The following is a 26,600-nucleotide window of genomic DNA, read 5'->3' as shown; positions in this document are numbered from 1 at the left end:
CTTTGCTGAATTCCTGTATAAGTTCGAGCAATGTTTTGATGGAGTCTTTTGGGTTTTCTACATAGAATATCATGTCTGTGAATAGTGAAAGTTTGATTTATTTTTCTTGCCAATTTGGATGCCTTTTCTTTCTTTCTGTTGTCTGATTGCTGAGGCTCAGACTTCCAGGACTATGTTAATAGTAATGGTGAAAGTGGACATCCTTGTCTTATTCCTGACTGTAGGAGAAATGCTCAAATTTTTTTCCCCATTGAGGATGATATTAACTGTGGGTCTTTCATAGCTTTTATGTTGTTGAGGTATGTTATTCTCTCCCTACTTTGTTGAGGGTTTTTTTTTTTTTTTTATCAGGAAAGGATGCTGTATTTTGTCAAATGCTTTTTCTGCATTTATTGACAGGATCATATGGTTCTTATCTATTCTTTTATTAATGTGGTAAATCATTTGCTTGATTTGCAAATATTGAGCCATACCTGCAGCCCAGGAATAAATCCCACTTGATCATTGTGAATAATTATTTAATGTACTGTTGAATTAAATTTTTGCATCCATGTTCACCAGGGATATTGGCCTGTAATTCTCATTTTTAGTGGGATTTTTGCTGGTTTTGGAATCAAGGTGAGGCTGGCTTCATAGAATGAGTTTGGCAATTTTCCTTCCATTTCTATTTTTTGGAACAGTTTGAGAAAAATAGGTATTTACTCTTCTTTCAGTGTCTGGTAGAATTCCCCTAGGAAGCTGTCTGGCCCAGGACTTCTGTTTGTTGGGAGATTTTTTTTTTTTTTTAAGATTTTATCGATTTATTTGACAGAGAGAGCACAAGTAGGCAGAGCGGCAGGCAGAGGCAGAGAGAGAAGCAGGCTTTCCAGTGAGCAAGAAACCTGATGTGGGACTTGATCCCAGATCCTGGGATCATGACCTGAGCCGAAGGCAGTGGCTTAACCAACTGAGCCACTCAGGCATCCCTGTTGGGAGACTTTTGATTACCAATTCTATATTTTTGCTGGTTATGGGTCTGTTCAAATTTTCTATTTCTTCCTGTTTCAGTTTTGGTAGTTTATAATTTTCTAGGAATCTCTCCCATTTCTTCCAGATTGCCCATTTTGTTGGGATATAATTTTTCATACTATTCTCTCATTTGTATTTCTGTGGTGTTGGTTGTGATCTCTCCTCTACCATTCATTATTTTAACTATTTGGGTCCTTCCTCTTTTCTTTTTGATAAGACTGACTCGGGATTTATCAGTTTTATTAGTTCTTTCGAAGAACCAGCTCTTAGTTTCATTAATCCGTTTTCTAGATTTTTGTTTGTTTCTATATCATTTATTTCTGTTCTGATCTTTATTTCCCTTCTTCTTCTGGCTTTAGGCTTTATTTGTAGTTTCTTTTCTTACCTCTCATGTAATGTTAGGCCGTGTGTGTTTGAGACTTTTCTTGCTTCTTGAGGAAGGCTTGTATTGCTTGTACTTCTCTTTTAGGACTGCTTTTGCCTCATCCCAGAGGTTTTGGGCTGTTGTGCTTTCATTTTCATTTGCTTCCATGTAATTTTAAAATTTTCTTGGTTTTCTGACTGACACATTCATTCTTTAGTAGGATGTTCTTTAACTTCCATGTATTTTTTCTTTTGGTTGACTTCCAGTTTCATAGTGCTGTGGTTTGAAAATATACATGGTATATTCTTGATCTTTTTGTACTTCTTGAGGCTGATTAGTGACCCAGGATGTTATCTGTTCTGGAGAATGTTCCATGTACACTCAAGAAGAATGTGTATTCTGCTGCTGTAGGATGAAATGTTCTGAATATATCTGTGAAGTCCATCCAATCCAGTGTGTCATTCAAAGCTATTGTTTTCTCATTGATTTTCTACTTAGATGATCTGTCCATTGCTATAAGTGGGGTGTTAACATCTCCTACTATTAGTGTATTATTATTATTTTTTTAAAAAGATTTTATTTATTTAACACAGATCACAAGTAGAGAGAGAGAGAGAGAGAGAGAGAGGAGGAAGCAGGCTCCCTGCCTAGCAGAGAGCCTGATGCGGGGCTCGATCCCAGGACCCTGAGATCATGACCTGAGCTGAAGGCAGAGGCTTAACCCACTGAGCCACCCAGACAACCCCCTATTAGTGTATTATTATCAATGAGTTTCTTTAACTTTGTTACTGTTTTATATATTTGGGTGTTCCCATGTTGGGGGCATATTTATAAATTGTTAGATCTTCTTGATGGATAGACCCCTTAATTATGATATAATGCCCTTCTTTATCTCTTGTTATAGTCTTTATTTTAAAATCTAGTTTGTCAGGGAACACCTGGGTGGCCCAGTCAGTTAGGTGTCTGTCTTTGGCTCAGGTCATGATCCCAGGATCCTGGAATTGAGCCCTGCATCAGGCTCAGAGGGAGCCCTCCCTCAGAGGGAGAAGCAGGATCTCTGCTTCTCCCCCTGCTTGTGCTCTCTCTTTAAAATAAATTAAATAAATAAGTAAATAAATAAATATTAAAAGTCTGGTTTGTCTGATATAAGAATGGCTGCTTCAGCTTTCTTTGACACTCATTAGCATGATAGATGATTTTCTATCCCTTTACTTTCAATCTGCAGGGGTCTTTAGGTCTAAAACGAGTGTCTTGTAGGTAGCATATCAAGCAGTCTTGTATTTTTATCCATTCTGACACCCTATGTTTTTTTTTTTTTTTAATTTTTATTTATTTATTTGACAGAGACGCAAGTAGGCAGAGAGGCAGGCAGAGGGGAGAGGGAGAAGCAGGCCCACTGAGCAGGGAGCCTGATGCAGGACTCGATCCCAGCACCCTGGGATCATGACCTGAGCTAAAGGCAGTCGCGCAACCAACTGAGCCACCCAGGTGCCCCACCCTATGTTTTTTGATTGGGGTTTTTAGTCTATTTACATGCAGGTGGTTATTGAAAGATAATCATTTAGAGCCATTGTGTTACCTGTAAAGTTGGCATTTTTGGTTTCTGGTGATATTCTCTCCTTTCTAGTCTTTGTTGCTTTTGGTCTTTTTTCTTTCCTCAGAGTCCCTCTTAAAATTTCTTACAGGGCTGGTTTCGTGGTCATAAACTTCTTTAGTTTTTGTTTGTCTGGCAAACTCTTTATCTCTCCTTCTATTCTGAATGATAGCCTTGCTAGATAAAATGTTCTTGGCTGTATATTTTTCTCATTCAGCACACTAAATATTTCCTTCCACTCCTTTCTGGCCTGCCAAGTTGGGAGAGAGAGAATCTTAAGCAGGGCACGTAGCCCGACACAGGGCTTGATCTTACAACCCTGACATCTTGACCTGAGATGAAATCAAGAGTTGGACATTTAATGACTGTGACACCTAGGTGCCCCTACTTTTTATTTTCTATAAGACATTCAAATAGTAATTTTCAGTAGGCAAATAAATTGAAAGGCAGTGTTGTAGTAGTTAAAATGCATGGTCTGTGGATCCTGATTGACTCTTAGCAGCTGTGTGACCTTGGGAAAGTTTAACCTTTCTGTGTTCCCTAGTTTCTTCATCTAGAAAATGGGGATTATAACAATAATACTTATGTCATAATGTTCCTTTGAGGCCCAAATGAGCTTAGCATATATAAAGAACTTAGATTGGTGCATGGCACAGAATGAATACTATATTGATATTGGTCACTATTATTATTTATAGACAATCCCAAAGCTCAAGGAAATCTGGGCTGCTCCTGTAAATTTGGGGCTTATTCACAATGGCAAGTGTGAAGCTTCATGTGGGATGAGGCTTTTTCTCGCAAGTATGTACAGAATGAAGAAGGAAGATGGCCTCACTCCAGGTCTCAAGGAATCTAAGAGTAGACTGAAGATGAGTGATTCACAGTGCTTGGGACTGAATGGGAAAGAGAGACAGAGGAGAAGTTTGGAAGCAAAGGGAAGACTGTGCTTTGAGGAGGAGGGAGGCTTCAGCAGTGTCATATGCCGTTAAGAGTGCCTGAATGCCAGGACAGAAAAATGCCCAACAGCTAGCAGGCAACCATTGAAAACTTTTGAAAATTTTAGGTGGTGCAGTGGAGATTGAAGCCAGGTTAAAGAGTGAGGAAAGAGGGAGACTTTAGGTGGGAACAAATTATTTGAGAAGTTTGGCTTATCAGGGAAGAAAACTTCCACTAGGAATACAGGTTACCTCCTGGCCAAGTGTGGGCCAGTCAATAAAGACTAGCCCTGAAGTATCCAAATCCCCTTTTGCATGCAGTGGAGGGAGCTAGAACTCCCTCGGTCATCGCCTTCAGTCCGATGGAGGAATTAGCCTCGGCGGTCTCCTGAATTGGCTGAGTTCAGCAGTTGTGGAAGTGGCCTGTGTTGGCCAGGTTTCTGTTGGATTCAGTGGTCTTGACATCACCAGTGGGCAGCAAGAATGTCTTACTACTCAGGGAAGATGATAGTTGAGGGATTGGGGAACATAGAAACTAGGCTGTTTCTGGAAAGTGGCTCAGAAAGAAACTGGCTTCTCTTACTGTCAGTCTGGGCTCAGATGCTTATCTGTGGAAAGAGCATTTTTTTTTTCTTTTTTTCTTTCTTTCTTTTCTTTTCTTTTCCTTTTTTTTTTTTTTTTTTTTTTTTTTTGTCTGATACAGGTCTGGATGAGACCCCAGATCAAAGTACTACTTTAACAAATGTATGTTCCATCACCTAAAGTGAGGAAACCTGGCAGAACAATCAGATCTGGGTTGAAAATAGATGTTTTGTGGGAACATCTGCTTTTGGGAAGACTTTCCTCTAATGTCCCTCTTTAACTACAAAGGGTGAGCCTTTCATTGTAACATGCTGTGATTTGCTGACAACTGTTGGAATGTGGAGGTGAACTTCGTTAGGTCATCTGGTTATGATGCCAGGCCACTGGAAGGCTCCAGGCAGGCTGGATTCAGAACTGTGAAGTCATTGGATTTTGTAAGGGCAGGATTCACTGAGATTGATGGTACTCACTTCCCGTAGTTTCTGCCCCTGCCCCTGAACACTATGCCTTTTGTGCAAGAAAGAAACAAATAATAGGAAATCAAACCTAATCAATTCGCATTATTCATGGTAGTTTTGTTCTGAAAGTTTCTGTGTAAACACTGAATTAATGAATATTAAACTACTGTTCCTAGGGGAAATACAAGCTTAGGCAGTATTTCACATTTTCTTCAGTGGTTAATATATGTAGCCTTGTTTTATGTGCATTTCTTTTTAAAAACACTTTCTTATTGTCAATTCATTAGCATTGAATTCTTGGCTAATGGTGCTAGAACTTATGCATGAGTGAAGTTTATCTAAGACATGTACTTTCTCTGTAAGGGGTATCATATCATTGCTTTCTTGTGCTTGGGAACAGTCAATAGTACTTCAGTACTATCGGGGCCATTTTTAGCAGTGAAATTATCAAAAAGTACAAAACAAAAATTGTGGCACTAAATATACCGTGAAAAAGAATCGTCGTATATAGTCTGAAACCTGAAACAGGAAGACAGGTTGTCCCTACTGTTTGACTTCAGCTGGGAACATGTGTGTCAGGAAGCTCAAAACTTGCCCCTACTCTGTGCATGTTTACAGATGAGTGGGAAAGCAGGGTGAATGTTGATATTGGGGTTACAAATAAGTTTTAATGAGTAGATGAATTAAAAAAATAATGGAATCTATGAATAATGAAGTTCAGTTTTCATGGATGTCTATAATTTGGATAGTTTGGTACAAGTTGGTTATTTTAACCATTTAACACACCTTCTTACATCGAGATTCTGTCATTGTCCTGGGGGTTAAAACCAAATCAGTCCAAATGTCTATACCTTTTATATCTAAAAGGCAACATAAGATCTATTTAGAAACATGGAACGACACCCAAAGGTCCTTACTCAGATTTCTTGTTATTATAGCGGCAGGATGGCGATGGCGGTTCTGAGCATCCAATTCAGACCCACAAAAGAGAAACAGTTTCTTCCCGTGTGTCTTCTGTTAGTGAAAAAAATCCTCCTCTGAAGCATTCTAAGAGATTCACTCGCACATCTCATTGGCTAGGCGTATGTCACAGGTCTAGCCATTTGCTGGCAAGAGTAATGAGATCAAGATAATCTCCAATTCAAATTCACCCCCTGGTGCTGGGAGTGCACATTGTCTGAAGCAACATGGCTTTTTTTTTTTTTTTTTTTTAAAGATTTAATTTATTTATGGGAGAGAGAGCACAAGTGGGGGGGAGGGCAGAGGGAGATGCAGACCTCCTGTGGAGCAGGGAGCCCATGGGGGACTCGATGGCAGGACTCCAGGATCATGACCTGAGCTGAAGGCAGACGCTTAACTGGCTGAGCCACCAAGACACTTGCAAGGTGGCTTTGCAGAGAAGATGATTTTTTAAAAATTTATTTTTTATTTATTTTCAGCATAACAGTATTATTATTTTTTCACCACACCCAGTGCTCCATGCAATCTGTGCCCTCTCTAATACCCACCACCTGGTTCCCCCAACCTCCCACCGCCCCCCCCCCGCCACTTCAAACCCCTCAGATTGTTTTTCAGAGTCCATAGTCTCTCATGGTTCACCTCCCCTTCCAATTTCCCCCAACTCCCTTCTCCTCTCTAACACCCCATGTTCTCCATGCTATTTGTTATGCAGAGAAGATGATTTTAAACAAAACTGGGCTTGGTCAGAAGAGGAAAGGGAAGTGAATTTGGGATAACCGAACAATAGTGTCTACCATACCTACTAATCAAAGACTGTATACTAATATATGGGAAGAATTTTAATCTCAAATTAAGTTTGTATTTTATGTTAGAGTTTCTACCACCCTTAGTAGGATGCCAGGACAATTACATGGTATCCTTCTGGATACTTCTCTACAGAGGGAATCTTCAGAGGTTCATTCTTTCTTCAGGCACATAGAAAAGAAGCTCTCGTTAAAGCCATTGGGGGGAAAAACTGTGAGCATTTGTGGGACTTAATCTTGCTACGGTAGGATAAAAGGGAGTCCAGATTATTTGCTACTACTCCCTTTGAGAGATGGGAGTCTAATTGCCCACCCTTAAAATTGGGCTGGTCTTTATGGATTGCCTAATTGCAAGAATGTAGACCCAGACCTCTTTGAATATTCAGTCTTGAGATATAGCTACTGTGTTATGAAGAAGTCCAGATACTCCATGGAGAGGGCCCTGTGAAGAAGAACCAAAACCCCTGACCTGATGACAGCCTGGGTTGAGCTCCAAGCTGATACATGGCATCAACTTGCCAGGCATGTGTGTACCTCATCTTGGTACAGCTGCGCCTCCCCAGATGAACTGCCTGGAGCAGAGATGAACCATCTCTCCGGAGCACTACTCTAATTGCAGATTCAGGAGCAAGGTAACTGACAACTTTTATTTTAAGCCACGGTAGTTTTGGGTGGTTTGTTATTAAGCAATATATAACCAGAACACTTAAGAGAAAGCAAGACAGACTCAAGATTGGAATAATTCTATCTGGGTGCTTAAGAAATGAATAGGCTTTTAATGAAACTCTTATTAATCACCCCACCCCTACCATGGTGCTCAGAAATGCTTATTGAATGAATGAATGAATGGTCATTTCACCCTTGCTGCCTTCAGAATAGGGAATAGAGAAAGTTTTAAGCAGTTCTTTTCTAGGAATATGATTTCAAACCTTGGTCCTTTCTGTTTCTTTGGAACATCCAGAAAAATCCTAGAATCAAAGAGCTGAAGGGAGCATGTGTGATTTGTCACCCTGCCCTGGGGTTACATGGCACTTCATTCGTATGCTTTCCAAGTTGATTTTATTGCCTCTTTAACTTTTCTCTTGAAAATCTCAGGAGAAGAAAAGCATCAACCTCAGTTGTGACAAGTGAGTCATTGATAATCGTCAAGAAAATGGAGAAAAAACATTTTCCCCTTAATTTATAATACAAAGGGATTTTTATTTTTACTTTCTTAAATGTACTACCTATTTCCACATCTTATATAATGAAGCCCACAGCATTTTGGAATGATTTCCCAACAGATGACAGAGTTCCTATTTTTTCTCACAGAGTTATTTACAACAGCCCATAGAAGAGAGCCCCCACAGCTTTGTAGAGCATGGTGGGGGGGGGGGTCTACCTCAGTTTCCAGTGAATGCCAGATCTCTCTAATGGGGACATTGCCTTGACTGACTGGGCTTATCAGGTGTCACAGAAACAAATTCTGGGGTTAAGTTTGCTTCCTGCCTGGGCATTGCCTTTAAGTGCTTAGGCTTATAGTACTCATTGTGGAGTTGTCTGGACTCTTCATGTGAATTTTATATATGCAAGAAGGTTATGACCAATGAAGTCTTTGCTTGAGAAGCAGTTTCAGTCTTTTGAATTATGTCTTCAGTTTTAATATCTGCCTCAAGGAGGCAGATCAATACTTTTGTGAACAGCTAGGAGAGTTGAGAAAGAGCTGGTAATTCACACAAATTGGCTCCGTGAATCCTTCTAGTTGTGCAACCCATGTTCTCTGTTTAATATGAAAAAAGAAGTTGGGGTATGTATTTTTGCTAAATCCTAAGGTCAACAGCTTTGTAGGACAGAGTAAACTGGAGAACTGCCTCTAAAGGCAGTGTTGAAATCCCATTTCTGTAGTGTAGTGTTTTCAAAGGGCAGCTTGCAGACCATTTTTACCAGAATTACCGTGTGTGTGTGTGTGTGTGTGTGTGTGTGTGTGTGTGAGCACTTGTTAAATATTCAAATACCTGGGCCTCACTGTAAACATAGTGAATCTGAAGGGGCTTGGGGCAGGAATCTGCTTTTCTAATAAGCTTTTCCTGTTATTTAAAAGGTTCTGACACCTGCTGTCCCTGCAGGAAGACTGGTGGTTTGTGAACAACCATCTCAGACGTAAAAAGAGGCTTTAGAAGACACTGAGAGATGAGTATTTCACCTTCCACTGTCCCCAAATGACTTGTCAGGAAGTGGAACTTACAGAGAGGTCTGTGGGACTCCATAGCGGTTCTGAACAGGAATCTTTAAACTCTTTATCAACCATTTTCTACTTTAAATTTCTATCATTTTTTTTTAAAGATTTTATTTATTTATTTGACAGAGATCACAAGTAGGCAGAGAGGCAGGCGGGGGGCTGGGGGAAGCAGGCTCCCCCTTGAGCAGAGCTTGATGTGGGGCTCAAGCCCAGGACCCTGGGATCATGACCCAAGCTGAAGGCAGAGGCTTTAACCCACTGAGCCACCCAGGTGCCCCTATCATGATGTTCTTAAGCAGAAGGACTGTTCAGTAGAATTTTGGAGCATTTTTAAAAACACTGCATTATCACAGACCTTGCTTAACCCAAATGTGCGAAATTTTGCAAAAGGAATTTGCCTGTTTAAGAGAATACTTTGACACTTTAGAAGAAGTTGGGGTTAAAATATTTTGTTCCTTTTGGTGTAATGAAAACTTGGGGTCATAAAAACATTGTCTTAAATTGTTATACTGGTTTCAATAAGTCATGCCTTTCTGAACTGAACCTGGGCTAGCCTAAATGACTTCCTTGGGCTAAAATAACTCAGTAGAAGTAACATTGTACAAGTTCTGGGACAGGGTCCTCCACATTCATGCTCTTGTGGCTTGTCATGTAAAGAAGCTCGGGCTAGCCTCTTTGAGCATGAGAGGACTTATGGAAGGAGAAGCCCTGGTGCATAAAGGACCATGGGCTGTCACAGTTGAGGTGCGAGAGCTGTGAATAGACCCATCTTGGATTTTCCAGCCTCAATCAGTTTGCCAAGTGACTGAAAATGCATGAATGAACCCAGAGAACTCATGAACACAGACAAGCTACCCAGCTGAGCCCAGCCCAGATTGTAGAATTATGAACAAATCAATGGTTTTAGGTCACCGATGGGAATGATTTTTTACAAACCACTAGATAACTGTAACAAACATGGTGGGAGACATGGGTCCTTTGGGTCATATGACGCTCAGGGAAGCCAGATAGGAAGAATGATTATGGAAGCTCCTGGGGATGGCGACACACTAGAGATTTGTCTTGGGCAGAGGAATCACAGTTGGGCTTCCATTTTCTCTGAGGGATTGCAACACCATGTCTTGTGCATACTTTATTTGTCACTAAAATATAATTTGTTTCCATGCCTGTCTCTCTCACCAGAATGTGGAGAGTTCCTTGTAGAAGAGGCCACATTTCAGTTGTTCTGTAGCTCTAGCACCTAACACTGTTTACTCTATAGAGGTTGCTCAAGAAATGTTTGTTAAAAAAACCAAACACTGAAATAAAACCCCAATGAAGTGCTACTGTGTTACCAAGGAATAGGAAGGAAATGGTGCACTCTTGAGTGAACCAGTACAGAGGCATCTAGAGAAAGGAAACAGTAGTTGTTTCTTTTGAATTTATGATTTTTTCCTTCTTTGAGTTGCACAGTTTATATTTCCTTTCTATTTCCTTTCCAGGGTGCTCAATGCATCCTACTTTAATCCTTCACTTTGTGGTAATTACTTCTGGTCCCTAGAAAAAGGATATGAAACTTCATTGTTGGATTTTCTCCCCCATGATTTAATTCCATCATTTTGACTGGCTAGTATGAAAAGACAATTTCATTTATGCCTAGAGTTGGGAAAATACAAAGGAAATTTAAATGTCTTTGGCATCAGTATCATATGAGATCACAAAGTGAATGCTATGTCGGTTTTGAAAAGTGGTATACACAGTGTGTTTGCATGTCCACGGCTGCTCGGAGTGTCTATTTCTGTTTCTCTCCCCTCCCTCTTTTTCCTTATCCTTGTTTTTGTCTCCTTCAACCTTCTAACTTTATAAACACTTGCTGTATCTTTATCTTATTTAGCATTAAAATCAAACTGCAACACATATTTTACTAATTATAAACCATTTGTATTTTTTTTTAAAAAGATTTTATTCATTTATTTGACAGAGAGAGATCACATGTAGGCAGATAGAGAGAGGAGGAAGCAGGCTCCCTGCTAAGCAGAGAGCCCGATGTGGGGCTCGATCCCAGGACCCTGGGACCATGACCTGAGCCGAAGGCAGAGGCTTTAACCCATTGAGCCACCCAGGCGCCCCTAAACCATTTGTATTTTTTGCTGTTGATCTAAAAATCAAATAAATAGAACATTATATAACTTTATTTCTTGAAACATTCCTAATTATAAGGAAGTCTTATGGAACTTATGTCTCTGAGTTTTCTATGGGTAGTGGCCCTCAACATTAAAAAAGTTTCTACTGGGTGAGATCTGGCCTATGATGCACTTTTTTTTTTTTAAGATTTTATTTTTTTATTTGACACTCAGAGATCACAAGTAGACAGAGAGGCAGACAGAGAGAGAGGAGGAAGCAGGCTTCCCGCTGAGCAGAGAGCCCGATGCGGGGCTTGATCCCAGGACCTGAGCCGAAGGCAGAGGCTTTAACCCACTGAGCCACTCAGGCGCCCCTGGCCTATGATGCTTTTAAGGGCCTGTTTCCTCTTTTCAGTCATATCGAACTTGAGTAAATGGGGAGAGAGGAATGAAGTTTGGCTTGAACCTACTTGTAAGCCCTCAGAGGACTTCCTTACCTCTGTTCAGAGATAGAAGCCCCTATGACAGTCAGCCTTGACCTTTTCTGAAAACCAAGCAGCAGATTGTCAGAGGCTGCTTTCCAACCTTCCTCTTGGCTGTTCCATGTTTGGAGCAGCGTCTTACTTCCCCTACCTGGCTCCACCTCCACCTGAAAAAAAAAATAAAGAACCTGAGAAAACTGTGATTCCTCTGCACATGACAAATCTGCCTAGTTTTCTGTCTTTTCTTTCTGATGAGTCCATCAATGCCGAATCCCTGGTTCTTTCTTGGATCCCGAACTCTGAGGTCATAGTTTCTAAACCCTGCGTGCCACGCAAGTATGGCAGAGACTGCTGCTGCCCACCGAGAGTCATTTTCTTCTTCATTCCCTGGACTCACTCACAGTTTTATGTATTCATGTAGCTGAATTCATGCCAGTAGAATGTGAGTGAGTATGGTAAGGTGTAGGCCCATTTGGGCTGGCCATAACCTTCCATGTTTGTTCCTCTCTTCTTTCTCTCTTTTGCCCACCTGGAATGGCAATGCGCAGGATGACCTTGGAAGCATGGTAGAGATGACAGAGCTGCTGTCTGCTCAGATCCCCGAAAAACCTCATGGAGCAGACTTCCCTTCTTCAATCAGGAACCACCCTGGATTGTTATGTGAATGAAATATTCTGTTGGGGTTAAGGCTGTGTTTTAGGTATTTAACACTTAGCTTATAAACCAAGATAATATAACAATTGTGTAAGTGTTCAGTAAACAATTCAGCCTAAGATATTGATACATCGTGAGTGGCTTATAGTGGAAAGAACTCTGGTGAACATTTCAAAGCAAGCGTGTGTATGTATGTGAGTGTGATGTGTGTATCTGGGGTCAAAAGCAAATCCTGTTCTGACATAATGAAGTGTATCAGTTAGCTTATGCTATTGAACAAAACACCCCCACATGTAGGCACTTAATAACATTTTAATTAAAAACTAATACTGTGGAGCTGCAATTAATGGGATAGTTCTTCTGGTCTCGCCTTGGCTCACTCTTGCACCTACCAGCAGCTTGCCTGGGGTGGAATGGCCTAGGATGGTTTCATGGCTAGAGTGCTTTGGTGATTCTCCAGCAGGCTAGCTGGGACATGTTCACATAGGAACCTCAGGGTTCTGAGTGCAGCAGGAGAGGGCAAGTGTCAATGTTGTCAATACTTGTGAAACAAGTATGTTTCAAGCCTTTTCTTATATCACGTTTGCAAATATCCAAATGGCTAAAGCAAGTGACATGACCAACCTCAGGTTCAGGGAGTGGAAAAAAACGGGCTTTTTCTAGATGTGGCATTGATGGGAAGACATGCAAAATATTGTGGCTTTTTTTGCAGGGGGGAATTTATCACTATTGAGTCATGCAAGTAAAGTGCCACAATGCTGAGCAACCTGATAGAAGGGAGTCTGGTACCCTTGTTGCCACCTTTTGTTGTTGTTGTTGTTGGACCTTAGAAAAGTCACTCACCTGCACTCCCCACCCCAGATGCAGGAATGGAAGCACAGTAAAGTCGCTGAGCTCAATAATCTCTAATGTCCCACCCAATGCTCTAATTTTGTCTTTCTTTCCCAGCAGAGGAGTCAGGGTCAAAGTACACATTATGGGAACTAAAAACATAGTTTTGTGTGTTGTTTTATGGTGGTTACAGGGGCACCTCCTGACCAGCCAAACCCTGAGCAAGACTCAGAGCAAACCGGTAGGTGCCAGTGCTAAGGGCAGTGCCAGGGCAGAGCTGCGCCAGCCCAGCTGTGGCCACTTCCATCTCCTTTTAAGTTTAGCTCGGGTGAGTGGGAGGTGGGAATCCATTTTTATTTCTGGTCTGCTTCCTGCTGATTGTGATTCTTCCGTTAATGCCCTGTGCAAGTTGAATCTCACCTCCACTGTCCTCTTGAAAGCCAGATTCTCCTTTTACAGGTGTTTTCTTTTGCGGGGGTGGTGAATTGATGCAGCCACATTTTCCAAATACAAATAAACCAGAGTGGAAGGTGCTCTTGAAAGTGTTAGTGCTTGGAGCAAAGTCCCGGAACTCTGTGGAGCTGTCAGCCTCCTGGGGGTCTGCTCTTGCTTTGCCAGAGTTTATTGGTTAGTGAGGGACAGGTGGCAATGGTGACAATCCTCCTCTTTCAGAAAGCAGCAGGCAGAAACCTTGAAACCTCCTTGAAATAATTCCCCTTTTAGTGCCTAAACAACCTTTAGGCAGGGGGAAAAAAAATAACCTTAATGGGAGAAGAGGAGGGGGTGGAGTGGGGGCAGAACTGAGATTTTGTCTTTTCTCCAGAAGGACGGCTATGAGGCCTATAAACCCCATGGCTTTTCCATCCCTCACATACGCTACCCTACTTTTCTTCCAGAGGGATTTGTCCAAGGGGTTTTAGCTGGAATAGTACCCTGTATGCAGCCTCTTTCCCACTAGCCTCCCCACGTTTTCTTACAAAGAGAGAATTGGGCTACACCACGAGGAGAGAAAGTGCTGGAAGGGGAAAGGGAGCCATAGAGGAGCGGACTCCCCATGCCAAGGTGGGGAGAGGCATCCCATGGAGTGGAGGAGCTGATGAGCAGAGTGGGTGAAAGGGCCTCAGGGCTCTTCGGGTCTGTCCCTGGCTCCCAGTCCCATAAACTGCTCGGCTGGTGCCTGGGGCTCCAAAGCTGAGCACGATTCTCTGACGATAACCATGAGGATGATAGTGACCGGTGGCTGTCACTAACCAGAAAGAGAGGATTAGAAGGACGTGGAGAGGGAGGAATGGAGGAGGATTAAAACTGATTTTCCCGGCCCAGTCCCACAAACGGGAATTTCTGGGTAAACGTGGTGACTCCTTTTGTTCTAATACTGCTTCTTCTAATGATTAAAATAGAAGATCAGGCAGAAGACACTAGCCAGCAATCAGCTCCCTTTCCTGCACTCTGATGCTGTTGGTACCGCTTCTGCCCTGGAGGAGATCCTCAGTAAAGGCCAGTTCCTTTGAGGATGGAAAATGAAACCAGGTTATCAGATTTTCCGTGAATCTTAGTGACTCAAACTCTGGGCCACCATTTAATGGCTGCGCTGGGTGAATATAGAATCACTGAAAGTTCATAACTGGGGGCTATAATAACCATTCCTGATAGCAGTTGGAGATGGCTGAGTGTGTCCTAGGAGAGCAGTGAAGAAGGAGTTTAGGATGTGAATTAAGAAGGAGAGGAAGTTGGAGAGTATGGGTAAATACAGATGACTGACAAAAGGAAAGGGAGAGAACAGACAACACAAGGGAGTCTGTGGAGGATATTTTGTGTGTGTCAGCAAAGAGGGGCAAGAAGTGACAGGAGGCTGTTTTGGCATAAAACTGCTACCCTGGAGAGCCTGGCTTGGGGAAGGCAGGGAAGCTCGTACAAGAGCTTCAGACTTTGTTATAAAAGGACCATTATAGGAAATTTCTTAGAGGCCTTCTATCCAAATACTGGTTAAGATGCTTGCTGATCCACTGTGTCCAGGTCTGGCCATGATGAAAGATTGGAAGTAACTGGTGTGACCAATAAATCTCCAGCCTTAGTAGTCTGTGTCCTACAAAGAAGAGTCCACTTTCTTTTAATATCCCAATTAATTTTCTCGAGTACCCATTGGCTTAATTGCAGGAAATTCATTTCTCTCAAAAATTCCCCCGCTAATTTTAAGACCACTTCCTTACTGTATAATTAAAGGGGCTCAACCGTGTTTCCGCTTAGAGAACAAAGGGATAGACTGCTTCAAAGTCACGTTCTAGCTTGCCTCCAGCAGGCAAAAACTATTACTTTCAGAAGGGAGTTTATTTATTTTTTTGGCTTTCAAACAAGCAGAGCTGGTCTCTCTGCAGGTACCTCCTTGCAATGCAGACAACCACCTCCTCCATTAAATGTCTACTGTGCACCAGACATTTTGTTGGGTGCTACATTAAATGAGACATACGTTAAGTTGTGCAATCAGGTCCCAAAGTAACAGTGGCCTTTAGCACAGAGTTTATGCCTCTCTTTGTAAAAGTCTATCTGATGTTTCATCTCTGCTCTACAAAGTCAAGTAAGGTCCCAAGTTTTTTTGATCTCATCTCTCTGCTATCCATACCTTGTCCCTATCCATACCTTCCAAGGTGGTTCTCCATCATGTCACATGCCAGCCAGAGCCAAGGAGAAAGGGGGAAAGAGAATGCAAGCCTGGAGATCATACATTTTTTTCCACATTCTGGAACTTAGGCTATGAATACCCATAGCTTCAAGGGAGGTTTGCAAGTACAGGTTTTACTCTGAATGATCATATGCCCAGCTATAAATGTTATTATAGTGGCAGAAAGAGAAAGTATATAATGGGTAAAAAGTGCTAGTAAAAAGCAATAGTTGTTGCCATAGGCACCTAACATACATTTTTTTTTTCCCATTTAACCTTCACAGCAGCTCTGCAAGATCATTATAGTACTCCTTGAAATCTAGGCTTAAGGAGGCAACTTTTGTTGGTCAGACTTATCAGGAAGCCAGAGGACAGGGAAGACTGAAAGGATGTGGAGAGCAGAGGAGGGGAAAGGTTAGGAATGGATGAGAGCAAACAGGTTGGTGACAGGCATGTCATGGACTTGGCACGTGAAGCAGCCCTGTATCTCCACGAAGTGCAAACACTTATTTACTGGATACACGCCACAAGCATATGTGTCTAAGTAAAAACAGACTTAGGGAAAAAGAGGGCAGTTTTGAGTTTGAGATTTATAGAAAAAGATTGAAAGAATATAGTTTAATTTTGTGCTTTCTGAAAACCCTTGTCCCTCTACCCAGGATAGAGATGAGGAAGATAGAGACGGTGAATACTCGACAGGACATTAGATTGGGAGTAAATGTACAATAACGTCAAATCAAGCTTCCCTGTTGTCCTCACACTAATGGGAAACGAAGCACATGAGAGAAATAAAGCTATTCCTATATGCCAGTCAACATTTGCTGGAACCGCTTTCAGTTTCTCAGATGTTCCCTGGTCCATCCTACCTCTGATCCTCTGAACATGTTTTTCCTTTTGAAACTCCACACCCACCTCTCAGTTACCATTCCGCCTTCTAAACCTTCTCCCCTGTTCCTTTGTTCAGCTAATCCCTTCTCATCCATTGAGTCTCAATTAGAAGTCATTTCCTCGGGAGGCCCCCCCCAAAACCTGGGTTGGACTTGTCTTCTATGCGTATTACTGCTACTAGTAATGGTAATCTTATTATTAATGCTTATGGAGTCCTTTCCACATGGCCAGTGCTGTGCTAAGTGCTTTCTATGCCTTATCTCATTTGAACAGCCTGATACGATGTGTACTATTATTTTCCATATTTTAGGGTTGAGAAAACTGGAGATCAGAGAAGTTTAGAGGATTAATTTTCTTCAGCTGTTATAACAAATGACAACAGACTTAGTGGCTTAAAACAACAGAAGTTTACTCTTTTACAGTTCTGGAAGCCAGAACTCCAAAAATCACGGTGAGAGCAGGCTGTGCTCCTCTCCAAAGTTTCCAGGGGAGCCTGCCTTCCCTCTTGAAGCTGCTCGAGGTTCCGGGTGTTTCTTTGCTACGTCATTCTAGTCTCTGCCCCTGTCTTCGTCTTTATCTGTCTCTGTCTTTTGTTTCTTTTCTCTTCTTTCTTTCTTTTTTTTTTTTAAAGATTTTATTTATTTATTTGACACAGAGAGAGATCATAATTAGGCAGGCAGAGAGGTGGGGGGGGAAGCAGGCTTTCTGCTGAGCAGAGAGCTTGATGTGGGGCTCGATCCCAGGACCCTGAGATCATGACCTGAGCCGAAGGCAGAGACTTAACCCGCTGAGCCACCTCCATTAAAGACCCTTGTCTTTTGTTTCTAATAAAAGCACATGTCACTGGAGTTAGGGCCCACTTAGATAATCCAGGATAAACCCATCTCAGGATCCTTAATTATATCTATAAAGACCTTTTATCCAAATAAGGTCATAGTCACAGGTTCAGAGGTTAGAATGTGGACCTGTTTTTTGGGGGGACTACCATTAGACTAAGTAATTCAGACAGTTGCTCAGGGCTAGGGGTGTGAACTTGGGCAGTGAGACTTGGGAACTCCAGCTTACCGTCTCTGCTATTTTGTTTCCCTGGGCGCTGGCTTGAGTATACACTGACCCTCTCTTAGTGCTCTATACTTGTATAGTTTCCCGTTAACTGGACTGTATCCCCTATTGTGAGTATCAGGACAGTTACTGTCTTTGTTGATATCCATTGTATTCCCAACACAGTGTCTGGTTGGTGGTATGTTTTCAGTGACTTTATGCTGGATGAATAGATTGTTGGCCAGTTACATTGCTGAGCTCTTCAGAGCATACTGCTTGGTCTGAGTCACTTGGTCTGAGTTACTGACGGCAAAGCTGGTCACCTCCTCATTGTCCCCTCCTTCCTGAGGGTGCTGCCCACCTCTTGTTCTGAGCAGCTGTTGCTAGAGCCTTTGCCCAGCACCTTGAGTGGCAGGAGTCTGAGCTCTGCGTCCAGGCTGGCTCTCCCTCACACCCAGCACCCCAGCCCTGTCTATACCAAGTGTCTGTCTGCTTCCGGGCTTAGATAAAGCACCACTCCATGGGAAAGAACTCCAGCTTTCTGAGTAGCCATGGAGGAGCCAGATGATGTAACTTAGAAATATGGGGGTCAGCTTGTTATAGGGTAAACCTCCCTCAGTGAGAAGCAGGGCGATTTAGACTTACAACCAGTTGTTAAAAGAGACTGTAATTCTGCTTCTCCAGATGCGACTTGTGCCCCTTGATAAGACGTAAACATTGTGTATCACCTTGAAATATGTCTGATACTCTCTACTGGACTAGGTCCCCTAAATTCTTGAATTATAATGGAAGTTTTATGTATATATATTATGTATATATAATGATACAATTGTAATGGAAATTGTAATGGAAATGATGTATATATAAAATGATACAACAGTGTATATATAAAATATACAATGATATATTTGCATGAGTATACAGATATACTCATAGTCAAGTGGCAGAAAACTTGCATCTTTTCCTTATAGAAAAACCACATAGTGATCTTAGCATCGGCCTTTCTCATCCCATATTCACTAAATGATGCTGTTTATTCATGAGCTTATCTTACAGTTGAGGAAAAGAGGAGCACAGACATGAAGAAATGATAAAGAGGTGGCAGGGAGTGTGTGAGGAGAGGCCTGGCCTCCACTTCTGAGGAGAAAATGATGAGCTCCAGCTGGTTAGGTCTCAGGTGGTAGCCAGTGAAATGGAGCTGGAGGATGAGTCAGTCCAGAGAGGCAGGAAGGAGAGGAAAGGGCATCCAGAGGGAGAAGGGAATGATCTGGGTGTGGCATGGAGGCTAGAATTCATGTCATGACATCTCTTCTTCCTAACATTTCTTGCCTGGACTCCATAATCATCCTTTTAGAATTGAGGTACTATTCATATAAAATGTTCAAAAAACATAAAATTGCTCATTTGATAGTGTGCAATTCAGTGGCATTTAGTACATTCACAGTGTTGTGCGATCATCACCTCTATCTAGTTCCAGAACATGTCATCACCCCAAAGGAAACCCTTTCCCCATTAAGTTGCACCCTCCCCTTCCTTTCCCAGCCCTGGCAACCACCAGTCTGCTTTCCGTCTCTAAGGATTCACCTAGTCCAGATATTTCATATGAATGGAATCACACATATGTGACCTTTCATGTCTGGCCTCTTGTAATAATCGTCTTTTTAACATGTCTTCCATCTTCCCTCATTGTCTCTTCCAATCTATTCTCCATAAACAGTCATGATGCTCTTTCTAAACCACAGAACTGAGCATGCCACTCCCTTTTGTGAAATTCTTCAAATGCTTCCAAGTGCCCTTGGGATAAAGTCTGTATGATTGTGCCTGCCTGCTTCTCCAGCTGCAGGTTTGACTCCTTGGTCCTCATGGACCATTCTCACTGCCCATTGTGTCCAAACCCAACTCCTTTGAGTTTTTTTTTTTTTTAAGATTTTATTTGTTTATCAGAGAGGGGGGGGTGGAGAGAGCAAGCACAGGCAGACAGAGTGGCAGGCATAGGCAGAGGGAGAAGCAGGCTCCCTGCCGAACAAGGAGCCCGATGTGGGACTCGATCCCAGGACGCTGGGATCATGACCTGAGCCGAAGGCAGCTGCTTAACCAACTGAGCCACCCAGGCGTCCCTCCTTTGAGTTTTTTGTTCACCTCTGGGCCTTGCTGAGGCTCTGACCCTTGCCTGGAGCACTTCCTCCTCACCTGTCCTCTCCTACTTTGTGTTAGATGTAACTCCCTTCAGAGAACCTCTAAACTGGGTTAGGACCTTGGTACAAACTGCTTTTCCCTTTTCTGCCAGCCTCGTAGCAATGGGAACTCTCTATTGCATGCTGTGACTGGAACAGTAGTTTCCCCTGCTGGACAGAAATGGCCTACAATGAGATGGGCTGAGTAATTGGTTTTTCTTAAAGCTCTCCGGATGCCAATAAGCAGTCAGAGTTCATGTCCGCTATCCTAAAGGGATTTTTCCCCCTTGTTCTAGAATAACAGATACTGAATTATCATCTTCCTGAAGGCAGGCTCTGTGTGGGTCTTGCTTATTCTTTGGCACCTGGCAGCAGTGAGTTTTGTTTCATGAATGTTTGTTTCATGAAGAGAGGTGGGGGAGAAGCTATTTTTTAAAAATATTTTATTTATTTATTTGACAGACAGAGATCACAAGTAGGCAGAGAGGCAGGCAGAGAGAGAGAGGGGAGGAAGCAGGCTCCCCGCCGAACAGAGAGCCCGACGCCGGGCTCGATCCCAGAACCCTGGGACTGTGACCCGAGCCGAAGGCAGAGGCCTTAACCCACTGAGCCACCCAGGAGCCCCAGTAGAAGCTATTTTTGAGGGGGTCAGAGAAGTTTCTGAAAAGCGGGTTCACATATTAGACAGTGGTGTGATAGCATGACCAAACTGAGGAGAACCTTGAATGCTAGGAGTTTAGAGTTCATCCTGTAGGTTAAGGGCTAATAAATTAAAAAAACTGCCTGAGGCTAGTGGGAACCATAATGGGTAAAAGGCCAGAAGAGGAGCACAGGTGCTGGTGGGAACATGGTGGATGGTAGAGAGCAGATGCCAGGGACGGGCAGACAGGGTCGCTCAGTGTCAGCTGATTGTTGCCAGGTGGGAACACAGGCCCAGAGTTGCCAGACTTTTTGAATTTTTAAGAGAAACCAGAGGGAGAGTGTGTGTGTGTGTGTGTGTGTGTGTGTACGCACAGGCACACATGCACACATACACGTGAATCTCTATTTTAAAATGTATCTAAGTCAAGTTTTGGAAAACACAGTGTGAGCCAAACAAAAGCCTGCTGGGGCTGGATTCAACCGGAGGCTTCCAGTGCTCAGCCTCTGCTAGAGACATTAAAGGTGCTTGAGCCGGGAAGTAACACATGGACTGTGACATCGTAGGGGGATAACTGATGGGAGAACTTCCGAGGATACAATGCAGTGTTAATAACTATAATTACTGTGCTGTACGTTAGATCTCTAGAGCTTATGCATCTTCTATCTGGACCTTTTTGGCCAACATCTTTCTATTTCTCCCAAGCAGGCCCGGGTAACTGCCATTCTACTCTCTGTTTCTATGAGTTGGCTTTTTTTTTCTTATTTTTATTTTTTAAGATTTGTTTATTTGAGAGAAAGTTGGGGTGGGGGAGGAGCAGAGAGAGAGGGAGAGAAATCTTCAAGCCGACCCCCCACTGTAAGCAGGGAGCCCAACACAGAGCTCCATCTCAGGACCCTGAGATCTTGACTTGAGCCAAGAGCAAGAATCAAGTCAGACACTGAACTGACTGAACCACCCAGGCACCCCAAGTTTGGCTTTTTATAGGCTACATATCAGTGATATCCTACACTGTTTTCCTTTCTTTGTCCTATTTAACTTTGCATAATGCCCTAAAGCTCTGTGTGGTCACAAATGGCGGGATGTCCTTTCTTCATATGACTAATATTTGTGTGTGTGTGTGTGTGAATGTGTGTATATGTATATATATATATACACACACATACGTATATATATATGTATTCACATATATATGTACACATATATAAATACAGTGATACATATCTATACACACACACACACTCTACATCATCTTTATCCATTCACCCACTGATGGATCCTTTTTTTCTGTATGTTGGCTATTATGAGTAATGCTACAGGGAATATGGAAGATTTTTTTTTTTAAGGTTTTATTTGACAGAACACAAGCAGGGGGAGCAGGAGGGAGATGGAGAAGCAGGCTTCCCACTGAGCAGGGAGTCCTATGCGGGCTCAATCCCAGGTCCCCAAGATCATCACCTGAGCTGAAGGCAGATGCTTAACTGACTGAGCCACTGAAGGTGCCCCCGAACATGGGAGATCTTTTTTCTCTGAAATTTGTTTTAATTTCTTTCAGATAAATATTCAGAAGTGGAACTGCTGGATTGTTAGTAGTTGTATTTTTAACTTTTTGATGAACCTCCGTACTGTTTTTTATACTGACTGTACTATGAGAATTTACATTCTCATCAGTGGTGTACCAAGGTTCTTTTTTCTCCACACCTAACTGATACTTGTTGTCTCTTGTCTTTTTGAAGATTGCCATGGCTCCAATTTTAATGGTGAGTTTTTACTACTTTGTGATACACTCTTTGGTCAGCTTACCTGCTTAATTTATTTTCTTTCACCTGTTACTGGATTTTCTATATTGTACTTTCCCAGTCTGTGGGGATACCTCAGTAGTCTTATTCAGACTGTCCTACCTGACTCTGTGATGGTCACTGCCTGTTGAGGCTGCTACCCTTTGTTCTCTTTTCTTTAGGTGGGTGTTGTGTTCTGCCTGCAGGCCTGGACTTTTCTTTAGGAACTGACCCCTGCTGCCTTCTTCAGCAGATGGTCTTGTTCTGGATCCTGACCCTTTATTGCCTACCCAGATGCATACCAGGCCCTGATCTACGCTCTTAGAGAAAAGCAAAAGTATGGAACATTTGCTTACATTCCAGGGGCTTAAGATGGGGAAGCTGTCAAGTTAACATTTCAAGTGCCCTAACACCAAAAAATGATGGCCCATTCTTACCCATTTGTGATTTTAAAAAATTGTAAAATTTCAAGCACACATATATTTGAAACTAAAATAATACATATTTTATTTTTCTGATTGAATCAAATCTAAACCTTCTTCATATTCTCTCCCTGTTTGAAAGTGCCCTAACCATATCAATCTGTATTGGGCCCAGAGGTGAGGCAGAGTGAGGGGAATAGAAAGACCAATCAGTGAGAACTGGCTTAAGGTGATAATGAACCAAGGAATACCTCAATGATTCTAGCTCCTACATGTCCTAGAGCTCTCTTACCTGTTGAATTAATGATGTCATTGCTTAAGGGAAAGCCTAAAATTAAGTGGCTATTGATTAGGTTTGGGTTTTAAATCAGATTTGAGTCCAAGCAAAATAAAATCAAAGGGAAGAGGCAGTCCAAGCAATATGAAAAACAGCATGGAGTTCCCCCTTTTTTTTTAATGAGAGAAAAAGATTTTTATGAATTTCAGAAGCTTCTCAGTCCATGTCAAGATCCACATATGGCCAACTCAGACCATAACAATCTTGCCAAAAGCTATAGTGCAGAGATAGGAGGAGGCAATTGGTATGAAGGAAGTTTCTGGTAGGTTGGCAGGAAGGGTAAATGCTTGCTTGTTTAGGACAGGAGCTTAGAGGGTCATGGAAGAATGGCAAGTCAGGTACATGTGTTTTTATTTTGCTTTGTGACCAGAATGACCATGTCACTGGCCAGGCAGCCAAATGACAGCTCAGACCTGACAAGGGCAGTTGAGACCACATCACTCTGTGGGCTCCAGCATGGTAGGCTCAGTGAGCAGAGCAGGGAGATGAACATCTTAGCTGAGGACAGCATAGACCTCAGTCCTGGCCCTCTCCACTGTCAGGAGAGGTGTATATACTTGGGGATGTTCTAGGGAATGAAGAGGGGGAGAACGATCTTTTGAAAGGGAAGTAATAGTCCTGATATGGAGTTAAAATTTTGAGTGGGCTATTTAAATATTTTTGTTTTTCTGTTATGAAGAGAACTTGAGAAAAAATATGAGTTGTTAAAGCTACAAGAGTTGTTAATATCTGAATCATAATATGTTTATATCAAATCCCTCATCCTATCTCCCCAAATATGCAATAGGCTGTTGTGCAGAAGTTGGGTTGATGAACCTTCATGAATGAAAACTATACAATCACATATAGTACGTTGCATCTGGATGTTGCGAACAAAGGAGAAGAAAGGGTCTAAGGTGACTTTGAATGACTAGAGTAAGGAGAATGTAAAACAGTGATAACATAAATAGGAAAATAGGGTCTGGTAGATACAGCTGGTTTGCCATGGTTTGAGTGTAGCTCACTCTTCCTAGTGGTAATGACTGCAGGCCTGAGATCCTAACTGCCCCCTACCTTGTCCTGGGCTGCCTCCTCTACGGGGGATCTGTCTTATCACTGTTTTAGCAGAGGCTGCTTGGGGATAGGGAAAGGAGACCACATAATCTGACTACACCTCCATGTCCTAACCACTTCCTTTAATGGACAGAAGTAAAATCAAATTAATTTGCTTTATCACTGGTGGCAACTTCTGACACTATGGTTGCAAAGGAGCTTAGAAACTTCCAATTATTTTTGAATGCTTTTGGTATTTAAGAATTGATTATATGTATTTGAGATATTTTGAGAACACAAATGCTAAAATTTTGATATTAATATTAATTTAGTCTTAAACTTTAATATAGAATTAAATAAGCTCAAGGGCGCCTGGGTGGCTCAGTTGGTTAAGCATCTGCCTTTGGCTCAGGTTATGATCCTAGGGGCCTGGGATCAAGCCCAGGGTAGGCTCCATCCTCAGCGAGGACCCTTCTTGTCCTTCTCCCTCTGCCTGCTGCTCCCCCAGCTTGTGTGCGGGAGCCCTCTCTCTCTCTCTCTTTCTCGCTCTCTCTCTGTCAAATAAAATCTTTAAAAAAAGAGAAGAATCAAATAAGCTCGGTATCTTATGTTTTGAGAAAACCTTGGAGGTAATTTAATTCACCTTTAGTATAACACAAAAATCCCCAGTAGTAACACTTTGATGTTTAATCAGTGAAACAAACTTTGAGCCAGGGACTGTGTCTTAATTATTTTGGAATTCCCAGTGCTTTGTATAATGCCTGGCACATGGTAAGTGTTCATTAACTGCTTGGGTGGCTGTTATATATATTGATTAGATAGTAAGCAGTAAACCAGTTTATCTCAGAATAAATACTCTCAGTCTCTAAATTTAGATTTCTTGTTCCTTGAAGACTTAAATTTAGTAGAGACCACATTATAGATCAAGCTTAGATGCTAGAAACTTGTAAATCAATGGCTGTGATGGAGACGTTAAGACAATGCAAAGGTCAAAAGGGCTGATTTTCTATGCTGACATATTAGGATTAGGAATTAAAACACTTTGTTCAGTAAGAGTTCAAATGGTATTAGACCCATTTGTTGTCTAGATCAAAAAATAGATCAAAACTCTTTAAGACTTTGAAGAGAATTTTTTTTTAAGTCAGGTAGACTATAGAATCTTGACTTTAAAATATGCTTTTAATATTAATACTTTTAATATTGAAAATACAAATTTCACATGTGGGAATAAAGAAAAAGCAGATAATGAATCTTCTCCCTCAGAGATCAGTCATAGCCCATAAGGAATCTTCTCCCTCAGAGATCAGTCATAACCTATCTGAAAAGACAAAAATGCTGGTTGGGGTAAGCATAATTATAGCAGCAGCAGGGCCTGGAGACTTCGTGATAGGAATATTCACAGCAGAGAGTGAACCCAAAAAATTAAATAAAAAGTTTCCAAAACGACAAAGGCCCAAACTGTTGCATCTCCATAGCAACAGGAAATGCAATATTTATGCCCTTATTTACCCTTCTATTCAACCAAAAAAATACATGGCACTTGCCATGGTAATGTCCACATCATATATGCATGTATTGCTTCAGATATGCAGCCTGCTGTTCTAAAAACAACAAATACATACCAAGACATGGACGTCATGTGAAACCTCTACTCATTTTACAATGTTTTGATAGAAAAATATGTCCCGCTGGACCTTGACATCTTTTTCTCAAGGACTGTTTTCCTGTTTCAGTGGCAGAAAACCCAGGTGTCTCTCCATTCCTTTCTTTTGCCTCCCAAGTAACAGCGCGAGCGCTAGAGATGTGTCATCAAAAGTGGATGTGGGAGGGAGGTCAGGGTAAGAGTATCCACAACAGGACAAGGTCAAAGAATTATGGCTTTGACAAGACAGGGGGAGGGGCTCTGTGGCTACGATGCCAGAATGTATGGAAGAGGCGAGTGTAGGAGACTGTCATCTATGTCCCTGGAGTGATTTGAAAAGCCCTGAAAGGCCTCTTTTCTCCGAAAGATTCTTCTCTGGATTTGCCTTGAAGGCTGAGATTCAACATCTTTCGATCACAGCAGCAGTGTTGCTTCTTACAGTGTAATCGTTGAGGAGAACATGGCCTTAATCCCATAGTGGCCAGCAGTGCCTTGGCTTATGTAAATTAATGTGTTGGCCTGGCCAGGCCTGAAGAGAATTGGACCTAGGATTGATGAGACAGGGTAGAGGAGAAGGAAGGTTTTGGGGCTGTGGTACTGCTGTGGTGGCTTCAGAGCTCGAGTGCCTCAGGTCTGGATACTAGGTGGTTGAAGTATGGGACCGAAATCACTGAAAGGAGAAGGGGGCCAGGAGAATGAACACATAATTCAAGAAATAGTGATTTTGTCAGCCGTGTGGCAGATACCGGGTCTGGAAATAAACTTTACAGTTTTGTCTGTGGCTGCCCAGGTTTTTAGCTTTCTAATTTACCCTGCTATTGGCCTGACATAAAAGTTTGGGGTTTGGCTGAGAAGTAAAGGTTCCATGCTGGTTGTGTGGCCTCCATCCCCACCTTTGCCTTAACCCTTCACTATAACATCTTTCCCAACTTCGCATCTTTGGGATGACCAGTATATCCACAAGAGAGGGCAGACTTTCATTTCCTGTCCTTATTT

Source organism: Mustela lutreola, chromosome 3, assembly GCF_030435805.1.
Source record: "Mustela lutreola isolate mMusLut2 chromosome 3, mMusLut2.pri, whole genome shotgun sequence".
In the NCBI taxonomy this organism is placed as follows: Eukaryota; Metazoa; Chordata; class Mammalia; order Carnivora; family Mustelidae; genus Mustela; species Mustela lutreola.
The sequence above is the reverse complement of the archived record's forward strand: the minus strand, read 5'-3'. Positions refer to the sequence as shown.